General features: G+C 50.3%; 1 protein-coding gene across 2 annotated transcripts in view; it reads left to right on the top strand.

Annotated features, from left to right (window-relative positions):
* Window positions 1-7099: 7099 nt before the first annotated feature.
* The window catches only part of CORO2A (coronin 2A), a 224074-nt gene continuing 219050 nt past the window's right edge, over window positions 7100-12123 (top strand). Inside the window, exon 1 of one of the 2 annotated variants that reach the window (XM_077250861.1) lies at window positions 7100-7467. The gene's annotated coding sequence lies outside the window, so the exon portion shown is untranslated. The remainder of the gene's footprint in view (window positions 7468-12123) is intronic. The other variant, XM_077250872.1, reaches the window with a different exon arrangement.

Raw genomic sequence — 12123 nt, 5'->3', positions numbered from 1 at the left:
GTACTGGTACATCCATGGGATTACCGTCTCTGAGCGGCTGAGGACCCCCTACTGTGTCAGGGACGGTCCACCACTCATCATCGATTTCACCATCAGGCAAGACAGATTCAGGAAGTGGAGTGGCGCCTTCAGGCGACAATGGCGTAGAACAGACCTCAGACCGGCAAGGCCGCAGCATATTTCTATGAAGTACTCTAGGGGCGGATGCCCCATTCTCAATCTGTACCTTGTAGACAGGGCCGTTAGCATACACTCGCTCGATAACCTTGTATGGCTGTACTTCCCATCTCTCAATTAGTTTTCCCTTAGGGCGTTTCTCTCTGACTAATACTCGGTCTCCAGGTTGGAGCGGTAACTCTTGAGTCGGTTTGCGGCCCGTATGTTCTTTTTCTTGCAGTTGCTGACCCGCCAACCGCCGTATCGTTTGCAATCGTTGCCGATGCTCTTTCACCCATGAGGTGACAGTTCGCTCCATCAGCTCCTCTGGCTGTTCCAAATTCAGCTCAATAATCTCTCATCCAGCTCTTCCAAACAACAGTAGATAGGGGGTATAACCCGTGGTGGAGTGGACCCCATTGTTGTAGGTCCAGACCAAATCTGGCAAATAGTCTGGCCAACACGCCTTCTTATCCTCCTCCAACGTTCTCAGCATTTGAAGTAAGGTTCTGTTGAAGCGTTCACATGCTCTGTTGCCTTGAGGGTGGTAAGGGGTGGTCCGGGACCGCTCGATGCCATACATGCGATACAATTCTTCCATCACCTTGCCTTGGAAACATGCCCCTTGGTCGGAGTGGATGCGCTTTGGGCACCCATACACCCGGATGAAGTTTTGACAGATGGCTCGTGCCGCCGATTCCGCAGTCTGATCTCTAGTCGGAGTGACTTCTGCGAACTTAGAGAAATGATCGGTCATCACCAAACAGTATTGCAGCCCTCGGGCTGAGTGTCCCACGAGGAGATAGTCGATCATCAAGACTTTTAGCGGTTCCTTAGTTTGTATGGTCTGGATGGGTGCCCTCTGTTCCGTACTCTTAATGAGGTCACATACTCGACATTGCCGGCAAACCTCTTCCACCACAAGCTCCAACCGGGGGGCAATACACATACCGCTGTAACCATTGGTAGGTCTTTGTGGGGCCGAAGTGCGCTCCGAATTCGTGGGCTTCTTTAGCTACTTCTTGAGCCATTCTTCCTGGGATGACCACTTGCCACCTTACGTCCATATATTTTGGCTGTTGCCTCTTACGATATAGCACTGACTCTCGCACTTCCAGTCTATCCCACTGGTGCAACACACTCCTCATTTCAGAGTCCAGATCATCTCTCTCTTGTTTGCCAGGCTTCCGCTTTTGCGTTACCCACCATTTCATCTGTCTCAGCCATTCATTTTCATCCTGAACGTGTCCCCATTCCTCATTGGTTCTCCCCAGGGACCGGGGTAATGCGCAGGCTTCCCTTCTTGACTGGGCCGCAACCATTGGGGGCTTAAACTTATTAAAGTCTGGGGTTTCCTCCTCTTCGAGTTGCTCATCAAGATCCCCCACTGGAGTCTCCACAGGCACTCCTGACAGCCCATCAGCATTTGCATTTTCGGTAGCAGAGCGATAACGGATGGTAAAGTCGAACTTGGCTAGGCGAGCCATTCACCGTAGTTCTAAGGCCCCCAAATTAGCATTCTCAAGGTGGGCCAGGGGATTATTGTCTGTTTGAACTTGAATCTTGGTACCTGTCAGGAAGCCTGCAAACTTTTCTGTCATGTCCCACACCAGGGCCAGGAGCTCTAACCGGAAGGAGCTGTAATTGTGAGGGTTTCTTTCGCTGTCTCACAGGGACCTGCTGGCATACCCGATGACTCTCTCATGTCCATCCTGTATCTGAGAAAGTACTGCACCGAGTTCATGAAGGCTACCATCTGTGTACAACAGGAACGGTTGATCGAAGTCTGCGTAGGCCAAAATCGGGGCCGAAGTAAGGGCATTCTTTATAGCCTGGAAGGCCTCGTCTTGTCCCTGTGCCCAGGGGATGCGTTGGGTCTTCAGCACTCCAGCGGTCCCCCTCAGCAACTCATTGAGAGGGCCTGCCACCTTCACGAAGTCTTTAACAAACCGGCGGTAGTACCCAGCGAGTCCCAGGAAGGCCTGGAGTTCTCTCACTGTTCGAGGGACTGGCCACTTCTGGATAGCAGCCACTTTTTCTGGCGAGGGTAGAACTCCATCTTGTGACACTATGTGGCCTAGGTACTCGATCTCTCTCTTGAAGAGGTGGCACTTTTTTGGCTTCACCTTCAGGTTATGGGCCCGCAGTCTTCCGAGTACCTGTCCAAGCCGGGCAAGGTGTTCTTCGAATGAGGCTGAAAACACAATGATGTCATCCAGATAGATAAGGGTAGCCTCAAAATTTAAATCTCCCAAACACTTTTCCATCAGCAGTTGAAAGGTATCTGGAGCATTGGAGAGCCCGAAGGGCATCCGGTTAAACTCGAACAGCCCCATAGGGAGGATGAAGGCGGTTTTCTCTCTGTCTTTCTCTGCCACGGCTACTTGCCAGTATCCGCTTGCTAGGTCCAGGGTGGAGAAGTACTTGGCTTTCCCCAACGCTGTCAAGGATTCTTCGATGCGGGGCAATGGATACGAGTCTCGAACAGTGCAGGCATTGAGTTTCCTGTAATCTACACAGAACCGGATGGTCCCATCCTTTTTCTTTACGAGCACCACCGGGGTTGCCCAAGGGCTCTGACTACTCTGCACCACTCCTGAATCCAGCATCTGCCTCAGTAATGTTTTCACCTCTTGATACATCTTGGGCGGGATCTGCCGGTATCATTCTCGAATTGGATGAGCTTCCCCAGTCGGTATCTCATGCGTGATGGCTTCAGTACAGCTGAAATCTTCGGCGTGACGGGCGAATGCGGCCTGATTTTCCCACAGCACAGTTTCTATTGCTTGCACACGCTCAGGGCCCAGAGCCTTCACATCCACTTCCATTTGATCAAGGATGACCAGTCCACTCCACTCCGGGGATGGCGTCTCTTCATCCCCCGCAGCAACTGCTAGGGTCCACCCCACGCCTTCTCTCGGTGATAAAGACATCTCCTTCTGACTCACCACTTCACCCTTATGTAGGTACACCAGGGCCAGATCTGTCCCTCGTGGCAAGGTGACCTTCCCGGGGCCCACATTCAAAGCCCTTATGGGGACATGTCCTCGCTGGACCACAGCTATCGTACGAGCTATCATGACTTCTTGGTCCACTCCTCTGCCTACCACAGGCTGAACAACCACTTCCAACCCATCAAGGTTGCGGTGAGTCCCCACTGGAAGGTATACTATAGTTTCTCACTCGGGAGGTAGGATTACAGGTTCTTTACCAGGAGCCCGGATGACCCCTACCGTCTGAAAAGATGGCACACTCTTCTGCGTCCCACAGACGCGGATCAGTCATTGAAGGGCTTCTTGAGTAGGCTTATGTGTAGTAGCCTTCTTCCAATATCCAGGTCCCCGTTTGGTAAACATAATCTGATCGAGTTCACGTAGGATATTCATTCCCAGTACTACAGGCACATCTTCCTTGATAGGCTCAGGGACTAGCAGGATCCCTTTTCTCCCAACTTCTTGCCCACAGATTCGAATATTCATCCACACTACCCCTGTGACCGGGATCGGTTGTTGGTTGGCAGCAAACACCTGGATCAATGTCTCTTTTTCTGGCTTGGCCAGGTCCTGGAAATGCTGCTTGAAGTACACTTCTGGCATCGTTGTCACTTGTGACCCGGTATCTATCAGGCAATCCACTAGAACTCCTTTGAATTCAGCACGTAGGATGGGGCTCCCAGCAATCAAGTGTTCGTTATGATATGGAGCGGCCTGTCTCCTCGCCTCCCCCGCAGAGTGCCGCACTACTGCGGGGGTTGGTAGTTTAACGGCGGCTTCTGCTGGCCTTGAGTATACTGTAGTTCCGACAGTCTCTGGCAAGGTGCCCCCGTCCTCCACATTCCCAGCATTGGATGCCTCCTCCTCGCCGGGGGGTACTTCGAGCCTCCCACTGATCCCTTATCGGTCGGGCTGAAAAATGGTTGCATGAGCACGGTGGGTCAGACTGTTGTAGTTCCCCCACTCTTCGCTCCACCTGGGTCAGTTTCTCTTGCACGTTGACAAGGGACCGCTGCAAGTCTTGCATCACCTGGACCAGCACCTCCTGATGGTTTGGGTCCCCTCTGGTATTGGCGCCCTGGACACTCATCACCCCAGACGCATAGCTCTCTTCTCTACTTCGGGCCACTGTTTCCGCCAGGATTTGACGAAACGTAAGAGCCGGATCTGCCCGGACCCGTTCTGACAGTGCTCGCCTCAAGGATGTACTGTGCAGTCCCAGAATGAATTGCTCCCAGAGTATCCAGTCTTTAGAGCCCATGCCGCAAAATCCATCCGCCTCCTTTCTCTGCACCTCTGCTAACACTTCTTGCAGTGCTGTTGCATACTGAGAAATTCCTTCTTCTTCCCGCTGCAGCCTAGAGAAAAATTTGGCGCGAAGGTGTCCGGCGCTAGCAGTCTCGCCGTAGATCTCTTCCAGGAACTTCAGGGTACTGCGGGTGAGTTCTGGTTGTAGGCAGATGTTTCTACGGGCTTCCCCCTCTAGGGCAGTTAAAGCAATGTCCACTTCAAGGTCTGGGCTGATGTTATACACTCACCGGCCACTTTATTAGGTACACCTGTCCAACTTCTTGTTAACACTTAATTTCTAATCAGCCAATCACATGGCGGCAACTCAGTGCATTTAGGCATGTAGACATGGTCAAGACAATCTCCTGCAGTTCAAACCAAGCATCAGTATGGGGAAGAAAGGTGATTTGAGTGCCTTTGAACGTGGCATGGTTGTTGGTGCCAGAAGGGCTGGTCTGAGTATTTCAGAAACTGCTGATCTACTGGGATTTTCGCGCACAACCATCTCTAGGGTTTACAGAGAATGGTCCGCAAAAGAAAAAAAATCCAGTGAGCGGCAGTTCTGTGGGCGGAAATGCCTTGTTGATGCCAGAGGTCAGAGGAGAATGGGCAGACTGGTTCGAGCTGATAGAAAGGCAACAGTGACTCAAATCGCCACCTGTTACAACCAAGGTAGGCCTAAGAGCATCTCTGAACGCACAGTGCGTCGAACTTTGAGGCAGATGGGCTACAGCAGCAGAAGACCACACCGGGTACCACTCCTTTCAGCTAAGAACAGGAAACTGAGGCTACAATTTGTACAAGCTCATCGAAATTGGACAGTAGAAGATTGGAAAAACGTTGCTTGGTCTGATGAGTCTCGATTTCTGCTGCGACATTCGGATGGTAGGGTCAGAATTTGGCGTAAACAACATGAAAGCATGGATCCATCCTGCCTTGTATGGAGCATCTTTGGGATGTGCAGCCGACAAATCTGCGGCAACTGTGTGATGCCATCATGTCAATATGGACCAAAATCTCTGAGGAATGCTTCCAGCACCTTGTTGAATCTATGCCACGAAGAATTGAGGCAGTTCTGAAGGCAAAAGGGGGTCCAACCCGTTACTAGCATGGTGTACCTAATAAAGTGGCCGGTGAGTGTAAATCCTCAGGGTGCTTTGCAGCCGGGACACCCAGTCGGACAGTGGCATATTCTTTCCGTCAAACTTTGGTAGCACACTAAATATGGTGCCCATAGGGAGTGTCCTTGCAGGGGTTCCACCAATGCCCACGGCATCTCCATTAACATTAGCATTCCCGCCATTGCTGTCTGCTGCCTCCATCTTGGTGACAGTACCCTGCTCACAGCGCCACTTGAAGCGATGGCCGGGGGATCACCTCGGTGCAGGAAGACTACTGTACACAAGATAAGGTGCAAACAACAAAGGATAGATTTATTGGGAGGCAAGGAATGAAGTGGGTGAGGAAGATGCAAACAGGGGTATGCAATGGCAAGAGACACTTTACAAGAGTTATAAACTTTATCTTGTCCGTAAAATAGCACAGTGCTCCAACTATTACAGATTCAGAATATGTTTCACAAGCAACTTTAAACAATACACAAATAACGATGCTACTCTACGTATAACCTCCCTGGCCTTTACTAAGCAGGCCACACGGCTCCCGTGTACTGACTACTGAAGCCTACACTAGGCCCTAACAGGTGCACCAAACAGGAACAGACTCATGGTGATGTTGGGGACTCAGGTCGAGTCCCAGGGGGGCCCCCAGCAGTCTATACGGTGGTGCGCACGGCTTTCTGTCAGCTCTGTGAAGCGTGGTCTTCTCCTTGCTTCTGGATCCTAAGGATACTCCTGGAAACTGTAAGTCCCTTTCTAAGTATCTTCGTGGCTTCACAAACTAGCACAGAACAGCCACCTTTGCTGTACCCGGAAAAGTCTTGCAAATTTCACAAGTACACTTCGTCCCATGCTGTGGGACCTTTCTTGTAGCAAACAGCACACAGTTCTCTCTAGCAGCTTCAGCTCACACACGCAGTTCAGGCTCAACTCCTCCCCTCATTCTAGGGCAGTTCATCTTCACATCCTATAGCAGGGGGAAGCAGGACATTCCAACACCAGAAAAGGGGGCTGCTGTCTCTTAAAGTGGCAGCGTGTTACTGTCCATAACAGCACCACCCTCTTACATGAGCTCGGTTCTGCTCCCATATCTCTGTAGTAAGCTCCAGTCAGTTTCCTTGTCTATGTAGCAAGCTTGGTTCCGTCCTCGTGTCTATGTAGTCAGCTTGCTTCTGTTACAGTATCTATGTAGGCAGCAAGCTTAGTTCTGCTTCCATATATGCAGGTAGCTCCATTTTTATGTACCAGCCTGTTTTTAAAGCCTGCTATCTCTGCTGCTTTAATGCAGTGGCCAGAGATAAGCAGGGCAAAAGCATGGCAACTGGAGGGCCACTGCCTTGTGATTGCCCCCCAGGCTGAAAAGTGCCAGCCAGCCAGCCCCTGCCCCTGCGTGTACAGCATGTCCCACAGAGAAGGACAGCTGCACTCCCGTGTGCAGTGCACAGAGCAGGGCAGCCGGGGCCGAGCTCCATGCCGGCAACCTGTTGTCTTCCAGCCGGACTGGCCCCACCCTCCATCTAAATATGAATCTGCTGCCCCAGGGAGGCTCCTATTACTGCCTGCACACAAAGGAAGGATCACAGCCCTGTGCCTTCTCCATCCATGCCATCCTCTGCTGACCCAGGAGCCGCAGCCTTCAGCAGCCTCACTACAGGCCATTTTAGTGCCTCCTCTTCCCACCTGGAAGATTACATGAAGCACTTGTCATGATTTATGAATGAAGGATCCTGCAGGATCTGGACGAGGACACTAGCAGCCGGCAGGAGGAGGAGGAGGAGGAGGACAGCAGTCATCCCCAGTGTGTGCTCACAGGGTGTGCATTGGGATAGTGGGCTGGGCTTGTCTCCACTGCTGCAGCGGGCTCCAGACCAGGGACAGCACCTGAGGAAAGCTGCAGGACTGGAGCAAAGGTAGGAAGGCTGTGCCCCCTCTAAGGAAGGCACTGGGGGGCTGGCAGCGCCGCTAGTGGCTCTCTGTTATCTACCATATGTGCTGGTCCTGGGAGGAATCGTGTCACATGACCGCGCTGGGTCCCTGCAGCAGCACACGTCTGTCCTGTGTGGTGGGGACAGCTGTTCCGTACAGGTCTGCAGCCTGGCACTGTTATTGGGGTGTCACCCTGTGCGGGGTATGTGTTACTCCATATTGGGGTGTCACCCTGTGCGAGGTATGTATTACTCCATATTGGGGTGTCACCCTGTGCGGGGTATGTGTTACTCCATATTGGGGTGTCACCCTGTGCGGGGTATGTGTTACTCCATATTGGGGTGTCACACTGTGCGGGGTATGTGTTACTCCATATTGGGGTGTCATACTGTGCGGGGTATGTGTTACTCCATATTGGGGTGTCACACTGTGCGGGGTATGTGTTACTCCATATTGGGGTGTCACCCTGTGCGGGGTATGTGTTACTCCATATTGGGGTGTCACCCTGTGCGGGGTATGTGTTACTCCATATTGGGGTGTCACCCTGTGCGGGGTATGTATATTGGGGTGTCACCCTGTGCGGGGTATGTATTACTCCATATTGGGGTGTCACCCTGTGCGGGGTATGTATTACTCCATATTGGGGTGTCACACTGTGCGGGGTATGTATTACTCCATATTGGGGTGTCACACTGTGCGGGGTATGTGTTACTCCATATTGGGGTGTCACCCTGTGCGGGGTATGTATATTGGGGTGTCACACTGTGCGGGGTATATATTACTCCATATTGGGGTGTCACCCTGTGCGGGGTATGTATTACTCCATATTGGGGTGTCACCCTGTGCGGGGTATGTATTACTCCATATTGGGGTGTCACCCTGTGCGGGGTATGTGTTACTCCATATTGGGGTGTCACCCTGTGCGGGGTATGTATATTGGGGTGTCACCCTGTGCGGGGTATGTATTACTCCATATTGGGGTGTCACCCTGTGCTGGGTATGTATTACTCCATATTGGGGTGTCACCCTGTGCGGGGTATGTGTTACTCCATATTGGGGTGTCACACTGTGCGGGGTATGTATTACTTCATATTGGGGTGTCACACTGTTCGGGGTATGTGTTACTCCATATTGGGGTGTCACACTGTGCGGGGTATGTATTACTCCATATTGGGGTGTCACACTGTGCGGGGTATGTATTACTCCATATTGGGGTGTCACACTGTGCGGGGTATGTGTTACTCCATATTGGGGTGTCACACTGTGCGGGGTATGTGTTACTCCATATTGGGGTGTCACACTGTGCGGGGTATGTATTACTCCATATTGGGGTGTCACACTGTGCGGGGTATGTGTTACTCCATATTGGGGTGTCACACTGTGCGGGGTATGTGTTACTCCATATTGGGGTGTCACACTGTGCGGGGTATGTATTACTCCATATTGGGGTGTCACACTGTGCGGGGTATGTGTTACTCCATATTGGGGTGTCACCCTGTGCGGGGTATGTGTTACTCCATATTGGGGTGTCACACTGTGCGGGGTATGTATTACTCCATATTGGGGTGTCACACTGTGCGGGGTATGTGTTACTCCATATTGGGGTGTCACACTGTGCGGGGTATGTATTACTCCATATTGGGGTGTCACACTGTGCGGGGTATGTATTACTTCATATTGGGGTGTCACCCTGTGCGGGGTATGTATTACTCCATATTGGGGTGTCACACTGTGCGGGGTATGTGTTACTCCATATTGGGGTGTCACCCTGTGCGGGGTATGTATTACTCCATATTGGGGTGTCACACTGTGCGGGGTATGTATTACTTCATATTGGGGTGTCACACTGTGCGGGGTATGTGTTACTCCATATTGGGGTGTCACACTGTGCGGGGTATGTATTACTCCATATTGGGGTGTCACACTGTGCGGGGTATGTATTACTCCATATTGGGGTGTCACACTGTGCGGGGTATGTATTACTCCATATTGGGGTGTCACACTGTGCGGGGTATGTATTACTCCATATTGGGGTGTCACACTGTGCAGGGTATGTATTACTCCATATTGGGGTGTCACACTGTGCGGGGTATGTGTTACTCCATATTGGGGTGTCACACTGTGCGGGGTATGTGTTACTCCATATTGGGGTGTCACACTGTGCGGGGTATGTATTACTCCATATTGGGGTGTCACACTGTGCGGGGTATGTGTTACTCCATATTGGGGTGTCACACTGTGCGGGGTATGTATTACTCCATATTGGGGTGTCACACTGTGCGGGGTATGTGTTACTCCATATTGGGGTGTCACACTGTGCGGGGTATGTGTTACTCCATATTGGGGTGTCACCCTGTGCGGGGTATGTGTTACTCCATATATGGGTGCAGCATTGATGCTCCTGGACTATGGGGTGTTGCTATGACCTGTACTATACAGCTTTCCCATACAGTTCTGCACCCTGACCCTGTTATTAGGGTGTTACACTTTATATGATATTCACCTCACCGCTCTGTGTAAATCATTACTCCATTTTGGGGTGCAGCATTGATGTTCTTGGACTATGGGGTGTTGTTATGACCTTTAAGATATGTATCTTTTGCACCTTTGCCAGCATGTTACTCATGATGTGCAAAGACTAATGCAGAGAAAAGTGTAGTGGCCAGCTGCACTACTACAGGGCCTGGTGCTAACGCCATAAACCTCCTGAGTTCTAAGCTTCTCAATACTATTGGGTTGTACTTCTGGATTTATATATATATATACGGTATATATATATATATATATATATATATATATGAGAGAGAGAGAGAGATTCAAAGAAGAGGCAGCACTCCATTAGTTCAGTGAAAAATGTGGAAGGTTTAATCGACCCACATAGCCGGGCGACGTTTCAGCTCCAACTGAGCCTTTATCAAGGCTTGATAAAGGCTCAGTTGGAGCTGAAACGTTGCCCGGCTATGTGGGTCGATTAAACCTTCCACATTTTTCACTGAACTAATGGAGTGCTGCCTCTTCTTTGAATCTCTGTGACTCTGGTGCAATCACTGGACTGGTTGCCTGGGGCCCTGCACCCGAAGATAAGTAATAAGTGCTGTGCTGTTCCTTTTTTCTACTATATATATGTATATATATATATATATATATATATATATATATATATATATATATATATATATATATTTTTGTGATAAGGTAATACAGCTGAAAGAATAATGACATGGAGACTGAGTCTATTGGCCGTATCTCATATTTTTGACTGTGTACATGCGACCCTTCTGTGTACCATAACCTCGTATAACTGTGATATACCGGTAAAGTAACAGACTGTGGCGGCCTCTCCAACGTTAATGAGGATGTAAATTCATTTCACGAGAAGTTTGCATGCATAAGTCATTCATAGATAGCTTCTACTTTTTTTGTGGTTGGTGAACGGTATGAAAAAAGCACCAAATGATATTCCAACGTGTATCTGCCTGGCAGTGATGCGGGACAGTCTGCTCTATAAAGCTCATTAAGGCGTCCGTGTGAATCGGTCCAAGGTCACTGACTTACCGTCGGTCTCCTCCTGACCTGACCATGACAGCCTCATAGAAATATAAGAAGTTGTCGCACTCGGGTCTGTAGAGCTGCGGCCTGTCCGTTCTTTAGCGGCCTGTGCTCGGACCGGTTCTTAATGAAGCCTAAAGGGATTATGGACTACCACCCCTGGCAAAAATTATGGAATCACCGACCTTGGAGGATGTTCATTCAGTTGTTTCATTTTGTAGAGAAAAAGCAGATCACAGACATGGAACAAAACTAAAGTCATTTCAAATGGCAACTTTCTGGCTTTAAAGGGAACCTGTCACCCCCAAAATCAAAGATGAGCTAAGCCCACCGGCATCAGGGGCTTATCTACAGCATTCTGGAATGCAGTAGATAAGCCCCGATGTATCCTAAAAGATGAGAAAAAGAGGTTAGATTATACTGACCTGGGCGGGCGGTCCGGTCCGGGGCCTCCCATCTTCTTATGATGACGTCCTCTTCTTGTCTTCACGCTGCGGCTCCGGCGCAGGCGCACTTTGTCTGCCTTGTTGCAAAGAAAAGTACTGCAGTGCACAGGCGCTGGGCCTCTCTGACCTTTCCCGGCGCCTGCGCACTGCAGTACTATTCTTTGCCCTCAACAAGGCAGACAAAGTGCACCTGTTCCGGAGCCGCAGCGTGAAGACAAGAAGAGGACGTCATCCTATTGCCTTGCGCTGGTGTGTACTCCTGAGGACAGAGAATGAACTTCAATCCAATATTGCGGCCAGCATGTAGCCAGCGGGTAAGGAATGGGTGAATCAAACACCCGAAAACCCCGCCCATATGACCCAAAACTGGTCCCGCCAAATTCGGGTGACGGGTTCCCTTTAAGTTTCCAGTCTTGACGCTTTGTCTTCCTTGGTCTACCAATGCTGTTTGTATTTAGTCCAGATTTTAGACACAGCTGACTGTGAACAACCAACATCTTTTGAAACATTGCGTGATGATTTACCCTCTTTTAAGATTTTGATAATCCTCTCCTTTGTTTCAATTGGCATCTCTCATGTTGGAGCCATGATTCATGTCAGTCCACTTGGTGCAACAGCTCTCCAAGGTGTGATCACTCCTTTTTA

The sequence above is a fragment of the Ranitomeya variabilis genome, chromosome 1, assembly GCF_051348905.1.
Source record: "Ranitomeya variabilis isolate aRanVar5 chromosome 1, aRanVar5.hap1, whole genome shotgun sequence".
Lineage (NCBI taxonomy): Eukaryota > Metazoa > Chordata > Amphibia > Anura > Dendrobatidae > Ranitomeya > Ranitomeya variabilis.
This window is presented reverse-complemented; position numbering and strand designations above follow the sequence as displayed.